General features: G+C 41.4%; 1 protein-coding gene and 1 long non-coding RNA gene across 2 annotated transcripts in view; one reads left to right on the forward strand and one right to left on the reverse strand.

Moving 5' to 3' along the window:
* ppil2 (peptidylprolyl isomerase (cyclophilin)-like 2) overlaps positions 1-19,962 on the forward strand; it is a 389,068-nt gene that overhangs the window by 296,689 nt on the left and 72,417 nt on the right. The window lies entirely within an intron of this gene.
* Positions 1-19,962, reverse strand: part of LOC134359831 (uncharacterized) — a 46,670-nt gene that overhangs the window by 21,287 nt on the left and 5,421 nt on the right. Inside the window, exon 2 of the long non-coding RNA XR_010021212.1 lies at positions 10,221-10,448. This is a non-coding gene — a long non-coding RNA (uncharacterized LOC134359831). The remainder of the gene's footprint in view (positions 1-10,220; positions 10,449-19,962) is intronic.

Here is a 19,962-nt window from a genome sequence, read left to right on the forward strand (position 1 = left end):
TCTTGCCTCTTGCAATAACTTATGAATTATACCTCCAAACTCTCTTCACTAGAGGACACCACTATAACACTGACACGGGAGACCACAAGCCAGTACAGTTGTGAAACTTTATCCTGTGTTTTCTATTAAAGAGGAGTAACCAGCAATAATGGGTGACAGTGGAGATACATCTCTACCAAGATGTAGCTCAGTCAGGGTCACATAAAGCCATGGGAGCAGGACCAAGGAAGCAGCATCCATCCTCAAGGACTCCCACCATCCAGGCCATGCTCTCTTCTCACTGCTGCCATCAGGAAGGAGGTCCAGAAGCCTTAGATCCCAGACCACCTGTTTCAGGAACAATTAAAAACTACCATCTACTATCTATCCTGAACCAGTGTGGATAGATTCACTCAGCTCAACTCTGAAATGATTCTACAACGTATAGACTCACTCCATAACTGATGTTCGTCGTGTTATTTACCAATATTAGTTGGCACGTTCGAACTAGCTGAGCTTTACCATCATTTTGTGAAGAGCAGTGACAGAAGTCACCCTGCTCCTATCTGGTGACACAGAAAGTGCAAAAGTAATCCTGCTTTAAAATGTGTCTGTATAAATTAACTATTGGATTCCCTACCCATCAGGCACACTGAAGCAGTTCCAAGAGGAGGTTCACCATTAAGTTCACAAGTGTACTTAGTGTTGCTGACCTTGCCAGCACCATCCATGTCCTGTAAATGCATTGAACAACTATATGGTCCGATCTTTACATGTTAAATCAACCAGTGTGATTTATGAATGCATCAACACGTTGCAACTGCATTATTTTGAAGAGGCAAAATGCAGTTTTCTGGGTAGGAAAATTTTATCAGCTAGGGAAGACTCAGAGCTTTCTCAGGGACTTATACTATAGTTATCTATATATGATAAATACCAAGCCATTTCAGGACAAAAAATGAAAATAAAAAAGGCAAGATCATTGCTGATAGACTGGCCAAAGTGTTGCCACTTAACTATTCATCAGTGTCATTTGCTACATCCAGTGCTCCTGGTGCGGGCTCCTCTACATTAGTGTGGCCCAACACAGATTGAGGGATCACTCCAATAACATCATGCCACAATCCGCTGTTACAGCCAGGGTCTCCTGGTGGCCAGCCATTTTACTTCCTCTTTCCATTCCCACACTGACATGTATGTCCATGGCCGCCTCTACTGCCAAGTTGAGGCTAGGCACATATTAGCAGAGCAACCGTTCAGGAGTAGGGGCATTATCTTGAAGTTATAAGTCATTGGTGAGGCCAGTTTTGCTCAATATGTTATAGGAAAGACATAGTCAAGCTGGAAAGGATGCAGAAAAGATTTATGAAGATGCTGCTTGGACTAGAGCGTCTGCGTTATCAGGAGAGGTTGGAGTATAGACGATGAATGGTGACCCCAATGAAGTTTATGAAATCATGGGAGGAGTGGGGTATGGATAGGATGGGCGGTCACAGTCTTTTCTCCAGGGTTAGGGAGTCCAAAACTAGAGGGCACAGATGCAAGATAAAAGGAGAGAGATTTAAAAGATATCTGAGAGTTAACTTCTTTACACAGAGGGTAGGGAGGAACTAGAATCAGTGGCTAGAGGAAGTGGTCAAGGGAGGTACGATTGCAGCATTTAAAATGTATTGATAGGTACTTGGGTTATGGGTCAAACACAGATAACTAGCAGGGAGGAGGCTGTGGTCGGCGTGTTTCCATGTTCTATACTCTATATGGTTAGGGCATGGTATCTGAAGGGAGCATAAAACATACAGGGGTACGCCACTAGCGCATATGTAGAAGATTGCAAGGAACCAGTTGCATTCACAGGAAAGTGTGAGAGACAAAGAGGATAGTGACTGCAGCCTGGAAACAATGCTCAGAAAACTAGACAATGTTCTCTTTTTTTTGGAAAAGTAAACATATCCTTTACAAAAAAATTGGAGCCAAGAAACATATGTTTAATCAGATCCAACTTGTAGCAGAAACTTGATAGGCCTCATTCTGATAGTTGCAGACTATAAATTGTAAATATATTTTGGAAGTTTTATGGCGTGTTGCAAATTAAATAGCTTGAAGAGTTCAACCTGTCAATTTTATGAGAAAGTTGAGCTACTTATTCATTGGCTGTCTAAGCTCGAAGCAAATCCTTGTGTTCGTTTGGTCAATTTTCTGTTTTTTCCCATTTATCATTTTACATACTGTGTCCAACAAAGTGTCATAGGAATTGAAGAGTTAACTTTTCCATTTCTACCTACACGGGCAGATTTATCTTTGTGGAAGTTGATTCATTTCTGTGAAGGGGTTCAGGGAGTATTCATTGTTTATGAATCCATATTCTGTATTTTTTTTAAGTGAGGTGCAAATCTTTTGTGTGGAATTAGATCCAAGAATGGCAACAACTGTAATTTATTTGTCTCACTTTCACTCAGTGGAAGTCTAATTGGAAAAACGAAGAAATGTATGATTAGCCTTTTTACATGGGGCTTCCTTGTTATTTTAGCCTGATTTTGTATTGACAGATGTCTCTTTCAGTGGGTTTGTGAACAATATTGAACTTCAAGTTCAAACTTATTCTCATGTGACTATACATATACTGTATCCAACCAAATGAAACAACATTCCTCTGGACCACAGTGCACCCACAGAGCATATGTTTCACAGCCTGAGGGAAGAAGCTGTTACCCCGTCTGGCAGTTCTAGTCCTGATGCTCATGTAACTTTTTCCTGACAGTAGTGGGTCAAAGAGATTGTGGGATGGGTGGTAGAGGTCCACTCATCTCTAAAATTGTATGAACTATGATGTTCACACAATTTTAACATCAAAGATGTGTATCCTTTTAAAAACCATGTGCACCCATTGTTTTCCAAGTGCAGTTCAAGACTGTGGCTTTGTTGGTACAAAGGAAAAAAGCATTTTGTTTTTGTAAAATTACTATACTAGAAAACTGTAACTCCAGGTCCTGCTGTGTGCCTTTATAATTTATTTTGTTTTCGACATTTGGGAATGTTCTTGGAACTCAATTTAAATAAGGATTATTGGAAGAATTGTTCAAATTGTATGAAGCGATAAATTGTGGACTACTCAGCAATTTTGCACACAGAGGATCTAGCTGATTGCCACAGAATTCAAGAAATGTGACTTTTTTTTGCTTCAGGGTATATAAAACCTGAGTCTATACATCAGGGTCCATTGTCTTCTCAAGCTTACAACCATTTCTTGAGTTACTGGTGCTGCCTTTGTATATTAAGTGATGTTCATGACTCTTCTTCCCCGAGTCCTCATTCCAGATACTTTAATGTAATTCAGACTGCCACAGGGAAATGCCAGAATTTTGCAGGCACGTTCTAATGAATGAAGCCAATAACTTCACCAGAACTCAGATGAGGGAAATTCCAAAATCACCCAGCAGGTGCGACATCATCTAGGGCAAAGGATATGCTGGATAGCGACCCACTAGCGAAACATTCTATTCCTTCCACCATTTTGTACCATCCACAAAAGCCTCTGTAGTAATGGGCCATGTTTCAGCAGCATTTTCCTTACCTGTGACTTCTACCACATGGAAATATGAGGACAGCTTGCTCATAGGAATATTGCTGCCATTGCTGAGTCTAACCTTGAATTCTCTTCAAGAGGTTAAGAAGGTAGCTTGTCTCACCTCAATGGAAAAGAATAGGTGAAAGATAAATACAAGGCCTTCCCCTGGTGCCCACATCCTGTGTCTTAGTCAAGCAAACATATGTTGGCAGTTTCTGAGAGCTATTTGGTTTTCACACGGAGAAATAATAGTGTGGATTACATCACTGATCCTGCTTGTTGTATACTGCAGGGTGAAACTTATATAGGCCTGGTTCAGACATACTAGGCTAAGATATTTTACAGGCTGAGCCAATTAAATTTAATTTATTTGCACCCAACATACAGAAAGAAGCTCAGAGCATAGATATGTAATGTGAAATAAAAACACACACACACACACACACACACACGCGCGCGCAAAAAAAATTGTGAATCCTTTGCAATTACCTGGTTTTCTGCGTTAATTACTCATGAAATGTGGTCTGATCTTCATCTAAGTCACAATCATAGACAAACACAATTTGCCTAAATTAATAACACACAAACAATTGCACTACTTCTCGTCAATACTAAGTACACCATTTAAACAGTCACAGTCCAGGTTCAAAAAAGTATGTGAACCTCCAGGGTATCAGGTAGGACTTCCTCCTGCTAACTAGTGCTGTGTGCGCAGAGATTCCTTATGAATGCTGGTATATTTGTAACTTGACAGGAACTATTGCAGGTACAGTTGTCTTGAAATTGATGACACTTTTGTCTGACTTTACTAAGACTTGAACTTTAGATTTTATTCTTTCTTTGTGAACAAAATACACTTCCATTGCTTGTTAAATCTAATCAAATAACTTCAGATGTTTCACCCAACATTTCCCACTAATTTGGAGATCTTGGCGAAGAATTTGCCTGTAGAAATCCAAAAAGTGGACAAAATCTTTTCAAACTTTTTTATGTAATTCTCTTCTGTGCCCATGCTCCTAGTGGCCTTTTTCATGCCTGTCTAGTGCTATTCAAAACATTAGTTTCATCAGTTCTTTGTTTTTATTTAATGTCAGTTTTTAAATATTTCACAAAATCAAAATGTTCTTTGGTCAGGCTGCAAACTGAATTATACTGTGATTTTTTTTGTTGTGTACTTCTGGTATTGCTTGGATACTATTTTCAAAAAAATGTTTGAGGTTTTGAATTCATCAATAGGATCAATGAGTGTTTTTTTTCTAGAGTGTATGCTGCTTTTTATAAACCGAATCTATGTCCAGTGATTGAAGTCCCTATTTCAAATAATGCTTTACAGTGTGCAGTTTATTTGGTTGCCTTTAATTATGGATCAACTTGCCTTTGAAGTTTTCTTTAATCGCTTTTGTGAAAAATCCCTTTTTCCTCACTCTGTGCACAGAAGCTGGTAGCAGCAACCATAAAATCTTCACTTTGAAGTAATTGTTATTAAGGTGTTTGTCTTGTTACCCTGAAGAAAGCTTCTGTATTTATAATCAGCAAAATGAAATTTGTAAGTCCCAAAAAAAAGAATATTTTACTTAAATATTTAAAAATGAAATATAACACCTTCTATACAGTTCCAAAACAATTTATCATATAGTGTCTCAGGCATGGAAAAAAATCCCATGGAATTTTCCAGAATTATATCCAGCAAAAGTAGAGAGTCATCTCAAGAGGCAGGAACCACTTGGCTGATACCTGGTCTCTAAAGAAGCAATTTCTGCTCCACAGGAATTTCTTAGCTTTTAAACTTACACAGCAGATGACTCTGGATTTGAACTAACCTCATCCCATTCCCTCATTTAAGATTATTACAACTAAAAAGAGGCAGGCCCACTACAAAACCCCCATTTTAATCCTGTTTTTTTTTTCATTGAAACCAAAAGAGTAAAAATAAACCTTTTAGCACAACCAGCTTTTTCATTCAGTTAGTTACTGCCTGTTAAGCCACTGGTGTGTAGGGCAGTAATGAAGGTGCTTCATCTCTGTCTGTCCTTGGCCCTCTTCTCTATTGTGTGGTTCAGATGTGTGCCCAGGTGTGGCTCCTCTCAGTTTTCACTATTGTCAGTCATGCAAATCCCAGTTGGAGACTCAGGAATACCATCGCACACAGATACAGGATTCTTCATTGCTGTTTCTGTAACATTTTTTATTGACCATTTCACTGAATGTTTTTGATGTAAGTGTGATTAATCAGAATCTTGTCAATGGGAGTTATGGCATTCATTCTGTCGTATGTTTGTTCAACATACACAGTTTGATTAAGTAAGAAGAAGTGGGCTGTGGTTTCATGGTGTATCTGGAAATTGTATTTATCTTTTGTTTCTGAGATACATTTCATCAGTTCTTGGTCAGCTTTGTTTCATGTTTACAATTTATTCTTAATAAATAGATTTTCTATCTGCCATACTTGTTATGTTTTCAGTAAATGCAGTCCATTCGTATGATTCATTCAATCAATTATTGGGCATCAGTCCTTTTGACAATTTAGTCCATTCTTCTCTTTTCCTCCAGCTTTAATATGGTATATTATTCATATTGGAGGTGCATTATATACTGGAGAATGCAGACAGTGAAGTGTTTTATAGGCTGCTCAGTTACGAAGTGAGGATGTGATGTGCTCCATGGTTTATGTGTTGTTACTACTACTGCTGCTGCTACTACTACTACTTCTTCTTCTTCTTCTTCGACTCAGGCCTAGGGGGCCGACATCAGGCACAATGACGGACTCTCCACTTCTCCCTCTCCCTCATCAGTGTGTTCAGTTCATCTACATTAGCCGCGCCGCTGTCTTCTAGGAGCGTGTTAACCATAGTCTTGGGAGGGCGCCCAGGGTTTGGGCTCCCATATGATGACTAGGCTGGCAGGTAGCTCAGGGAGGTGTAGACAGTGCCCCAATAATTGCAGTCTTCTGGCCTCGATTTTAGTGGTGAGCATCGGTAGGTCGTCATAGAGCTTAATGTTCGTCATGTGCTGTTGCCAACTCACGTCAAGAGCCATCCGGAGCATTCGTGTATAGCAACCATCTAGAGACTTCCGCGTAGTCTTGGTGAGTGCCCACGTCTCGCATCCGTACGTGAGAATGGACTCTATGACTGCTATGAAGATCCTCTTTTTAAGTCCTCAGGTCAGTTTCATCTTCCAGATTTCCTTCATGTCGTTCATAGCCCTCCACTATGACTCATCACTCTTGACCCAAGGTACTTGTAGTCAAAGACTTTCTTAATGGTATCATTCTTTACGGTCTTGAGAGTACCTTCATTGCAGTTAAACACCATGTACTCTGTCTTTTTAGTGTTTAGGTGAAGTCCAACTTTATTGCACTCAATTTCTGCTTTTGTCAGTAGTTGCTGTGCTTCCTCCATCTGGTCAGAGGGCAGGACTATGTCATCTGCAAAATCAAGATCTGTGAGCGTAACTGGTCTGACCCTTTTGGTTCGTCATGGTTTTATGGTAAAACCAAGCTTGTCATGATCTTTGGTTGCTTGACATAGAGCATAATCAAGGACGATTATAAAGATGTAGGGTGCCAGAGTGTCTCCTTGCAGCGCTCCAGCTAGGAGTTCGAACACTGCTGTTTCTCTGTCTGGTGATACAACTTTCGCTATGGTTTTGGTATAGCTGGACTCTATTGCTCTCAGTAGATGGTCTGGCACTCCGTAAGCTTTCAGGGTCTTCAGCATTTTACCTCAGTGAATGGAGTCAAAAGTTTTGTGAAAATCAATGTAAGTAGCACGGCTGGTAGGTTGTTCTTCTTGACTTCCCCGATGATTCTACGGAAAGCAAGTATATGCATTACTGTTGTGCACTTCTGCTGAAAACCATTCTGATTGAATCTTAGCTTAGGGTCAATGGTGGTGCAAATCCTGTTCAAGATCATCTGATTGTATAGCTTTGCTAAGATGCAGGTCAAGCTGATACCACGGTAGTTATCTGTCTTTGTGAGGGATCCAGACGTGGGGACTGGGATAATGTTTGAGAGTGACCACTGTTCTGGTTTGTCGCCTTTCATCAATACCGTATTACGTATGTCCAGCAAGATGTCGTCCAGGTTGCAGTTCTTCAGGACATCTGGTGGTATCCCATCTGGTCCAGCGCTCCTGCCCTGTTTGAGTAAATATTTGGCCTTCTTCAATTCCTCAATGGTGAATGGGCCGTCATTGATGTCAACTTGAGTTAGTATCATGGGTATATCCTCTTCTTCTTCTGTGATCGTTGATGGGCTTCCCAGCAGGTTCTTAAAGTGGGTAAACCATGTCTGGACACGGTCCTCTGCTGGTTTACCACTTATTTGAACTGGGGACTTCTTCCGTCTGCTGATCTCGTTGACTAGGCGCCATGCTTCTCCATGCTGCCTGTCTTCATTAGCAGCCTCTACCTCTCTAATCCTCTCAGCTAGTTCTTCTTCCTTCAGTTGGTTGTAGCTGGCAAAGAAATTCTTCTTTGCTGTTTTGAACTTGTCTGTTAGCTCTTCTGTTTCACTCCTTCTAAGTTCAGCATGACAAGCATTGACCACACTTCTTACTGTGACAACGTCAGGATGTTTCAAGATCCGGCTCTTCTTGATTCGCTTCACAGTAGGCAAACTCTTTGTTCCACCTGTGTGTGCATCTATGAGCCATTGGTAGCGGTCAGTAGCAGTCTCTTCCTCCTCCCTTTCCAGTGGGCCGAAGCGATTTCTCACCTCCACTGTTCACAGGGCTTGAAGAATAGGTTGTGAGGAGAATGCCTTCCAGTCTACCTTCTCCTTGGGACCTGTGGCTTTGGTTGCTGCGAGCTTAGTCTCACTTGCATTGACACTACTCTGTGATCAGAACTGACCGAGTTGAAGGTGCTGTAGGCTTCTGTGTTGATCACACAATTACGCCATTTTGTTCTTACGAGGATGTAGTCGAGCTGTTTCCTGTAGATGGAGGCTCTGTTTTCATATGTCCACAGTTTACCAGATCTCTTCTTGAATTGTGTGTTGGCGGCAATGAGACTGTGTTCCTGGATGAAATCAACTAGATATTGTCCATTTCTGTTGGTAAAGTCTTGGTATGAGTATGGAACATCTTCCAGCCTGACCTGGGTATTAAAGTCACCGAGCACAGCTGGGAAGTTATGTGTTGGTATTGAAGTGATAGCTTTGTGAAGTTTACTGTAGAAGGCCTCCACCTCCTTCTCCTCGCTGCAGTTGTGCGGAGAGTAACAGACGATGACAGAGGTCACCAGGTTTCCACTGAATTCCGCAGTAAGAATTCTGTCACTGCCTTCTTCGCCTTGCGGCTCAACATCAGCCCTACTCCACCTTGTGCTGATATCGTCAGCGGCTCTCTCCATGCGGACGAGGTGAGAAGATGCATCCCCTCTACCTCTGTGAACCTTATCTCTTCCTCACTCCATTTCATGATGGAATCACATTGCAATATAAATCATTGTTCCCAGTATGGTACATTATAATTATAGGCAAGTGGTCGAGAAATTGCCACTGATTACATCAAAGTCCTTTAAACCCATTGATCTTTTGGCTTGTCCAACACTCATAAATTCTTTAGGAATTCAGTATCTTTTAAACTTACTGCATGTTTGTGTACTTGACAGACTGTTATAGGATACTGCTATTGCTTCAGTGCTTTCTAAATGTTCAAAGGAATGTTGCAAGTGGTTCTTCCCCCACCCCCACCACAATTCACTTCATTGGCTTCACATTTCCATTGTTTTGCATGTTATGTCATGACTAATGCTCTTTTTCGCATTTTGATGCAGCCAGCATTTCTTAACAGGAAACTAAATATTTTGCCTGATTTTTCACAATACTGAGTAAAAAGCACTTGCAGCCCAGATACTGACTTATTTTTGTTGGGGTAGAACGGTTTATACTTTTTATTTTCCAAGGTCTTGTGCAAATTACAGTGAATAGTTATCTAAGGCAGGAAAACATCTATTGTAGTCTGGAGCAACTTCCGATATTTTCTCCCTCTAACTAGACCTACTACTGAACCAATTTCAGGGGCAAGGAGCCTGGGAATGTTGGTGTTATGTCTCTGTGTCAGGATGTGATATCAGCAGTTTGGAAACACTCCACTCTGTGTACTTGCTGTGTATTTGCTGTTAACTAAAGCCAGGTTAAGCCTTATAAACCTAACAAAATGAGTGTGTAATCGATTTATGATCTGTCATTATTTATGAATTGCTTGAGAATTAGACTTTTGGATCACTTAAGTTTAAAAGGCAACTTAAAGTACAGCCATTATACCAAGAAATGATCTTGTAATGCCGTGGTAAAGGTTTTACTTCTAATGTATCAGGGTATTTCATGTAATGGTTTTTCTGTAGAAGCAGTGTGGTCTGCTGGCAGTGTTTGGAATACTGTTAAAGATAAAGGATGCTTAGGAATGTGTGTGTCATTCAATCAGGAGGGTGGAACTGGGAGAAGGTTCTAGAGAACGCTGGGGGAGCAGCTTTTGTGACGGACAGTGGTGTGAGTCGAAGCCATTATTCGGTGGGAGATTACTACATTACTACATTAGGTTTTGATTATGCTGTCATGTGAGGCTCATACTCAGCTTTCTGAAACCAGAGAAAGACTTGTTAACGCGAACTGGCTGGATTCGCTCAAGCATTTTTTATTTTTATGAAAAATATGGCAAATACTCACTTGAGTGTATTTGTACCAGTACTTGACCTTGCCATTGTTAAAAGATTGAGATCGGTGACCTGTAAAGTTATCTTGTTCCAAACGTTTTCCCGTCCATAAGCAATTCAAAATAACAACACGAGCACCTCCAGCACTTGCCTCTGCTATGCTACGTAACTCCTCAACAATTCATTTTGGAAATAGTGCAGGTTCCACATGGTTATGCAATTCATTAAGGTGAGCAGATTCCTGAGAAAATTAATTCATTCAAATTAATGCCAATGAGATGAAAGATCTGTTAACTTTCAGGTATGTATAACCATGAGCTGGACCATAAAACTTAGGAACAAAATCAGTCCATTTGACCCATTGAGCCTTCTCCCTCCATTCTCCTGCCTTCTCCCTTTGTGATGCCCTTACTAATCAAGAACCCATCAACCTCTGTTTTAAATATACCCGATGACTTGGCCTCTACATCTGTTTGTGGCAATGAATTCCACAAATTCACCACCGTCTGGATAAAGAAATTCCTCCTCCTCATCTCTGTTCTAAAGAGACGCCCCTCCATTCTGAGGCTGTGCCCTCTGGTCCTAGACTCTCCCACTATTGGTCCTTCCTCAATACATCCACCCTATCTAGGCCTTTCAGTATTCAGTAGGTTTCAATGAGAACCCCCCACCCCCATTCTTCTAAACACCCAGGGTCATCGCTGCTCATCATACTAGGCTGTATCATCCTGGGACTACACTTGTAAACCTCCTCTGGACACTCTCCAATGTCAGCACATCCTTTCTTAAATATGGGGCCCAAAACTGCTGACAGTACTCCAAATGTGGTCTGACCAATGCTCATAAAACCTCAGCATTTCACTCTTGCTTTTATATTCCAGTTCTCTTGAAACAACTGCTACTGCTGCTCTCGCCTTCCTTACAACCCACTCACCCTGCAGGTTAACTTTTAGGGAATCCTGTTCTAGGACTCCCAAGTTTCCTTGCCCTTTTGGTTTCTGAATTTGCTTCCTATTTAGAAAATAGTCTATGCCTTTATTCCTTCTACCTAAGTGCATGACCATCTATGACTGTATTCAATCTGCCACTTTTTTGCTCATTCTTCTAATCTATCCAATCTTTCTGCAGATTCCCTGCTACCTCAGCAGTACCTGCCCCTCCACCTACCTTTGTAATGTCCGCAAACTTGCCACAAGGCTATTAATTTCCATTATCCAGATCATTAACACATAACATGAAAAATATTGGACCCATCACCAACCCCTGCGAAATATCACTAGTCAGCAGTAGGGCTGCCAACTGTCCTGTATTAGCCGGGACACCCCGTATATTGGGCTAAATTGGTTTGTTCCATATGGGACCGCCCTTGTCCTATATTTCCCCCACTAAGGTAGAGCGTTCCTATGAAACCGTTCGTAAGCCAAAATGGCGTAAAGCGAAGAAGCAATTACCATTAATTTATATGGGAAAATTTTTTTGAGTGTTCCCAGACCCAAAAAGTAACCTACCAAATCATGCCAAATAGCACATAAATCCTAAAATAATACTAAATTATAGTAAAAGCAGGAATGATATGATAAATACACAGCCTATATAAAGTAAAATAATGTATGTACAATGTAGTATAGCACGTACATGCATGCGCACACAGGTGCCCGCGCAAGGCTTCATGGTCATGGTTGTCTTTCTCGGGGTAAACACAAGTGTCCAGTATTTGACTGCTACTTTTGTCCCTTATTTGTGAGTGAGAAAGTTGGCAACCCTACCAGTACCCAACCAAGAAAGGCCCCCATTTTCCCACTCTTTGCCTCCTGCCAGTCAGCCAAGCTTCTCTCCATGCTAATGCCTTTTCCATAATTAATAGTTTAGCAACCTTATGTGCAGCACCTTGTCAAAGGCCTTCTGAAAATCCAAGTAAACAAAATACCCTAATGTTGTTTTTGCTACTTGTATTGTTTTGCTGAACATTGTGGGTATCTGAATGTGTAGTGATATCTGCAGGCTGTCCCAACACATCCATGGGTGCACTGGTTGTTAAACACAAACAACAAATTTCATGTGATAAATTATCCTGAATCTGACTCTTCTTTGTCTGTACTTCCTCATGAACTCCAGCAAGTTTGTAAGGCAAGATTTGTCTTTAAGGAAACCATGCTGACTTTGGCCTATTTCATAGTGTGCCTCCAAGTACCCAAAAACCTCACCCTTAATGATGGATTCTAACATCTGGCCAACTTCTGAAGACAGGCTACCTGGCCTATAATTTCCAGTCTTTTGTTTAGCATTCCATGTTAAAATTATGAATGACATTTGCAGTTTCCAGTCCTCTGGGAACCATTCCAGAATCTAGTTCTATCTCCCAATGTAATTTGTATCCCACATCCTGGCTACTGTTCAGAGGCCTGTACATAACTTCCATCAGGGTCTTTTTTTTATTATTGCAATTTTTCAACTGTACCCACAAGGATTCTACATCTTCTGATCCTATGTCACTTCTTTCTTGAGATTTAATTTCATTTTTTACCAATAAAGGCATCCCACTCTCTATGCCCACCTGCCTGTCTTTTCAATGTGATGTGTATCATTGGATGTTAAGCTCTCAGCTGTGATCTTCCATCAACCACAACTCTCCAATGCCCACAACACCATACTGCCAATTTCTAACTATGTTACAAGATCATTGACCTTATTTCATATATTGCATGCATTCAAATGTAACATCTTCAGTCCTGTATTCAGCACCATTATCTTCATTATTGTCTTAAGATAAATTCCTATCCCTTTCTAAGCTATTTGGCTTTTTCTTTATTCTGGAGATTTCCGTAACCTCTCCTGCACTCTCCTACCTTTTTACTTTATCCGTATTTTTCCAAGATGTTGAACACCCTAACACCCCCCCCCCAACTACCCCACAGTTTAAAACCCTATCCACAGCCTAGGTATGCAATTTGCCGGAACTGTGGTCCCAGCATAGTTCAAGTGGAGCCCGTGCCATCAGAACAGCTCCATCCTTCCCCATTTTAGTTCTGCATTTTAAGTTAGTCCATTGCTGCTCAAGTTCGGTCTGCATAACCAGGGCTTTCTGTGTTCTTTCTACATTTTCGGTACCCACATGGACCACAACATTCCTCTGCAGGCCAAATGAGATGTCCTGAACCAGGCACCAGGCTGACAACACAACCTTCTGGACTCTTGATCCTTGCGATAGATGGTAGTATCTAACCCCTGACTCTACTATCCCTGATTATAACTGCATTTCTCTTCCCTCCCAATATCCGGCAAACTAGCAACAGAGGAGCTGAAGGCAGTGTGGACAGGGCCAACAAACTTAACCTGTTCTTTAACAGATTTGACATTGTGACCCCTGCCCATCCCCCACATGAGTCATCTGTTGTCGGCCTCCAACTAACACATATTCCACTCTCCCCTCCTACCCCTCCTTACAGTCCCCCACCCTGCTCTCATGACTGTACCCCTCCCCCACATGAAACCACCACGGTGGGCTTCACGGCTGAACAGGTGAGAAGACAGCTGAAACGTCTCAACCCAAGCAAGGCTGCAGGACTGGATGGTGTCAGTACCAGGGTGCTCAAAGCCTGTGCCCCTCAGCTATGTGAAGTACTTCACCATGTATTCAACCTGAGTCTGAGGCTCTGGAGGGTTCCTGTACTGTGGAAGACATCCTGCCTCGTCCCTGTGCCAAAGACGCCGCACCCCAGAGGCCTCAATGACTACAGACCGGTGGCATTGACCTCCCACATCATGAAGACCCTGAAGAGACTTATTCTGGAGCTGCTCCGTCCTATGGTCAGGCCACACTTAGATCCCCTCCAGTTCGCCTACCAGCCCCGACTAGGAGTTGAGGATGCCATCGTCTACCTGCTGAACCGTGTCTACACCCAACTGGACAAGCCAGCTAGCACTGTGAGGGTCATGTTTTTTGACTTCTCCAGTGCGTTCAACACCATCCGCCCTGCTCTGCTGGGGGAGAAGCTGACAGCGATGCAGGTGGATGCTTCCCTGGTATCATGGATCCTTGATTACCTGACTGGCAGACCACAGTACGTGTGCTTGCAACACTGTGTGTCCGACAGAGTGATCAGCAGCACTGGAGCTCCACAGGGGACTGTCTTGTCTCCCTTTCTCTTCACCATTTACACCTCGGACTTCAACTACTGCACAGAGTCTTGTCATCTTCAGAAGTTTTCGGATGACTCTGCCATAGTTGGATGCATCAGCAAGGGAGATGAGGTTGAGTACAGGGCTACAGTAGGAAACTTTGTCACATGGTGTGAGCAGAACTATCTGCAGCTTAATGTGAAAAAGTCTAAGCAGCTGATGGTAGACCTGAGGAGAGCTAAGATACCGGTGACCTCTGTTTCCATCCAGGGGGTCAGTGTGGACATGGTGGAGGATTACAAATACTTGGGAATACGAATTGACAATAAACTGGACTGGTCAAAGAACACTGAGGCTGTCTACAAGAAGGGTCAGAGCCGTCTCTATTTCCTGAGAAGACTGGGGTCCTTTAACATCTGCCGGACAATGCTGAGGATGTTCTACGAGTCTGTGGTGGCCAGTGCTATCATATTTGCTGTTGTGTGTTGGGGCAGCAGGCTGAGGGTAGCAGATACCAACAGAATCAATAAACTCATTCGTAAGGCCAGTGATGTTGTGGGGATGGAACTGGACTCTCTGACGGTGGTGTCTGAAAAGAGGATGCTGTCTAAGTTGCATGCCATCTTGGTTAATGTCTCCCATCCACTACGTAATGTACTGGGTGGGCACAGGAGTACATTCAGCCAGAGACTCATTCCTCCGAGATGCAGCACGGAGCGTCATAGGAAGTCATTCCTGCCCGTGGCCATCAAACTTTACAACTCCTCCCTTGGAGGGTCAGACTCCCTGAGCCGATAGGCTGGTCCTGGATTTATTTTATAATTTACTGGCATAATTTACATATTACTTTTGAACTATTTATGGTTCTATTACTACTTATTATTTATGGTGCAACTGTAAGGAAAACCAATTTCCCACGGGATCAATAAAGTATGACTATGACTATGACTACTATTGAATGGCTCCTTGAATCCGGTGCCATGGTTCAGTTTCAGAATGTAGGAATATTTCACAGCATTGAACATTAAGATTGTGATTCTTTAGAATTAAGCTGCTTCTGTTGAATGTGCAATCCACTTTGTTCCTTATGAGCTTTTTCTCTTTTCTAGGTTAGTCATCTACTGTGCTCTTGCTCTCACTCTTGCTGTCTCTGAGCAGTACCTCATCTTTCTACACCTGCTCCAGATTGACCAGCCTATTCTTTTACCACCCTGTTTTTCTCTCATCTTTGTTGCTTTGTCTGTCCTACCTTCCATTCTAATGTGGTCCTCCCTTCTTGTTCTCTCCTCTTCTCCCTGCTCTTCCTGAATGTTAAAGCCAGTTTATCATGAGCTTTTTCCAGTTCTGTTGGGAAGTCTTTGATTTGAAATGTTTGATATCACTGACCACAAAAGCTGCCTGAACTGCCAAATATTTCAAACATTTCCTGTTCTTTAATTTCATTACAGCATTTGCTGTTCTTCGTTTCTCCTTAAAGAAAAAATATACCAAAAACGTAATCAGTAAACTTAATATAATTTAGACTTCAGAGTTATGTTTTAACTATTAAAGTTATTGTAGTTATTGTCTTATATCAAGCATTCTGTTTCTAGCTTACAATAGATATGCATAGAATGATTTGTGCATGTGGAAAAAGTGTTTTGATTTTTAATGTTAAGTTGTGTGCCAGGGCTCAATCCTGCAAACACAGCACGTTGGCTGAATCCACAATGTGGACGTAATGGACAAACATCTAGGAAAGTCACTTGCAAAATGAGATTGACCTTGACAAGGAAATTAGTTTGCATGACATTGATCTGATTGTGCATACAAATTTCCCCCGCTATCCGACGGTAGAGCGTTCCTATGAAACCGTTCGTAAGCCAAAATGGAGTAAAGCAAAGAAGCAGTTACCATTAATTTATATGGGAAAAATTTTTGAGTGTTCCCAGACCCAAAAACTAACCTACCAAATCATACCAAATAGCGCATAAAACTTAAAGTAACACTAACATATAGTAAAAACAGAAATGATATGATAAATACACAGCCTATATAAAGTAGAAATAATGTACAGAATCGGGAAGATTTAGCCAAAACCGATTTGTTGAAAAAAGTCGGCACATACGCGCATGTGCACACACCTGCCTGCGCAAGGCTTCACGGTCATGGTAGTCTTTCTCGGGGTAAACACAAGTTTAAAGTGGGCATCTTTTTTTCGTAAAAGTGGAAATCCTCTTTTGGTTAGCGAAAACAGGTACTGATGTAGGTCTTTCGTAAAAGCGAAGTAGCGTAAAGCGAACGTTCGTAAAACGGGGGACACCTGTATGATGCTTTGCAAGTACTATTACCTGGCCCGTAAAGTGAAATTCTGCCAAAAGTAGCCTGTGCCTTCAAGTAACAAATGGGTTTTGCACGGATTACTAAAAGGAAGAAACTGCCCACATCAGTGTTCAAAATTGCCAGAGTCATTCTGAAACCATGACTCTTGGTTAAACTTGGTTAAGCGTCATCCTGCATTCTTCCCTGACATGCTCCAGTGGTAATAAACCATATTCTGGTCTTCTGAATTACCTCCTATTCTTCCAAATTGTGTGTGATTACATGCCTATTGTACTTTATCTTAGACATATTCTGCAAATAAGTCCATTAAATATTCAGTATGCCTCATCTGAGACATTATACTATACTCTTAAGCATAGTGATGCAATTTGTATATGTGATTTCAGTACGATTTCATCATGCTTCAAGAAGTATATGACATGACAGTAGAGCTTTGATGGGAATGGTAGTTTGGCTAAGGGAGATATCTTGGTATCTGGACAGTGTGTGAGGTTTCCAGTTAAGAAACACTGGGTGAATGACTCAAAAATTAAGCGATGCTTCAAATTCTAACTAAGAGATTACTTACGGGTGCTTCATTAAGGCCACTGTGTATCAACAATGTCAGTAAGAATGAAGACTGAGTGTGGTGTGGTCTTAGATGAGTTAACCTGGAAGATAACAACACTTTGCAATAGTTTCTTGAGATATGACATGGCTTTCTATCCCTGCCTGATTCTTGTAAAGTTATCAATAACTATATATTGTAAACTAGTGAACTTTGTGCTGTTTATCCTGTAATGCCCTTCCCTACTGCAAACCGATTTCAGTGTTTTTGAACTGACAGTTTTGTCTCCAGTGATAAGAATATAGTGCTGCGAGACTGATAAATGAAATCCACTAGGCAAGCACTAACCTGTTACATGTCTGAATTCTCACAAGCACTGCTGTAGAGCATGCACTGATCTGATGCTGAATCCTGAGTTATCTGCTCCTCAAGCAGCCAGGCTCTCCATTGCAACCTTTCTTATCCATCTTTATTTTATTATTACCACTTATATCTACAATACTAACTTGTCTTTTTCAGCCACACTGATCCACAGCTCAGCACCATTTCCTGATTTGTTTGGTTAATGATTTTTATTTGGACTTCGGCTTTTTATTTTGACTTGTATTTTTCAGAAAGAGAAGGGAACACTTGCTCATTTGTGAACCACTAAATGCTAATTATTTTGAAACACATCGAACTGCATCTTCTCAGGGTCTTTGGGAAAATAAGCCATTTTCCCAGCTTACCTAAGCTTGACACTTCTTCCCATTGATTGGAACTAAAACAGTTGCATACTTTCTCTACTGTTCGAACAAGGAAGGATTTGTGTTGAAGTGACAAAGTGTATCTGGAGGCATTGCTTTTAATCAGACCAGGAAGACGAAGATCATCCAGCATTCTTGCAAGTATGCTTCAACAAATATATAGGGTTTTAAAACCCTTGTTGGCAGTTTTTTGATATGAAGAGAATCAGTTCGGTTTCTGTGGTAGTGGAGGGTAAGCTAAAATGGGTCATCCATTAGTACTTCTGCCTAAATATTATTACAAATTGTCTTTGGCACTCGTATGTTGGGCTTTACTATCATTGGTGAAACAGATGTTCTTGCCATTATTTCCTTCCATTACCTGTATACTTGTCACCTAGAACTAATGTCGAAATAAAGCTCTGATCTGCTGGCTGTGTATCATAGCTGCGTCTATTGCTTTTTGTGTTTGCTATTTACCCCTATGCTGCCCTTGAATTTTACTCATCCGTAATGATGATCAGGATGTACCTCCTTGCACTAATGATGAACCAGTCATGGTCCCCAGCTTGATGGGAATGTTAGGTTGTGTGAAATACAACTCTTCTGCCTATGATGACCCGCAGCATCTCATGGATACCCATCTGTGATTCTCCATGCCTGTTTTCTATCTACCTAGTTTACGTTGATGACATGACGTTGTGAAGACGGCTGTGTAATGGTTTGCTTACCACCTGTCTTGGGTCTAGTCTGGTAGCTATGTTTTCCAGAGAGTAGTGCTGCAGTGTTGAATTTCCCACCCATGTTCCTCTTAGAATCGGAATCAGGTTTATCATCATTGACAAATATCATGAAATTCGTTGTTTTGTGGCAGCAGTACAATGCAAGACATAAAAAATTAAATTCCAATAAGAAATATATTAAAAAATAAATAAGTAGTGCAAAAGAAAGCAAAATAGTGAGGTAGTGTTCATGGGTTCATAGGCCATTCAGAAGTCCAATGGCAGGGGGCAGAAGCTATTCCTAAAATGCTGATGTGTGTTTTCAAGCTCCTGTACCACCTCCTTGATGGTAGCAAAGAGAGGAGGGCATGCCCTGGCTTAGTGCTGCTGGTAGGTAGTGTTCCATAGAGAGTGCTCACCATCTGGGGGAGGGTTCCTTGGCTGTGTTTGATTTCTGCAATGCAATATCGTGCTATCCAGAGTCAATGTAGAAGACCTCCTGGTCCACTCCTTCTTGCCTCTATACAATATGCTGGTTAGAGGATTCTGAGATGATGACTGTACTAGGTTGTTGTTTCAGAAGTCTGTGGGACCGCTCCTAATTTAGACACTGGCCCCCATTTGTTTGTGAGGAGAATTTTGCATAGTTGAGTGGCTGGGGAGCAGCTTTCTCCATAAAATAAACTCAATGAACAGGTCAGTGCCATTTGATTTCATCATTGTTGCATTTATTTAATGCACAGGACAATTAAATGTCAACCACATTGCTATTGTTCTCCAGCCTGGAGTTACCAATTGGCAAGCCCAGATAATGGCAGCAGACTTCCTTTCTTCAAAGGCCATGATGGACCGGATGGGTTTTACGTCAATCCAGTATTCCATGATCACTGTTAACAGACTAGTTTTAAAGTAAGTGATTATTTGAACTCCCCAGCTGCTGGGCTGGGATTTGAACTCGTATGTTTGTATTGTTAGTCTGGGTCTCTGGGTTTCCAGTCTGCACATTTAACTTTAGGGTAGTTTTATCTCAGTAAGATCGGATTGGTCTGGGCACTGCTCCAATCTCATCCCCTTGTCCTTTGATTTCCTTTGTTGTCTTCATTAAAAAGGAATGAGTCATAAAATCGAATGATTTATTTAACTCTGTAGTGGCAAGGGTAATGCAGTTAACTAGCATACAATGAAAGAAAAAATAAGTCAATACACAGAAAATGCTGAAAGAATTCAGCAGGTCAGACAGCACCTGTGGAGAGTAATAAACAGCAGACATTTCAAGCAGAGCCCTTTCATCGGTTCCTGATGAAAGGCTCAGTACGAAAC

The sequence above is a fragment of the Mobula hypostoma genome, chromosome 2 (assembly GCF_963921235.1).
Source record: "Mobula hypostoma chromosome 2, sMobHyp1.1, whole genome shotgun sequence".
NCBI classification, from domain to species: Eukaryota; Metazoa; Chordata; class Chondrichthyes; order Myliobatiformes; family Myliobatidae; genus Mobula; species Mobula hypostoma.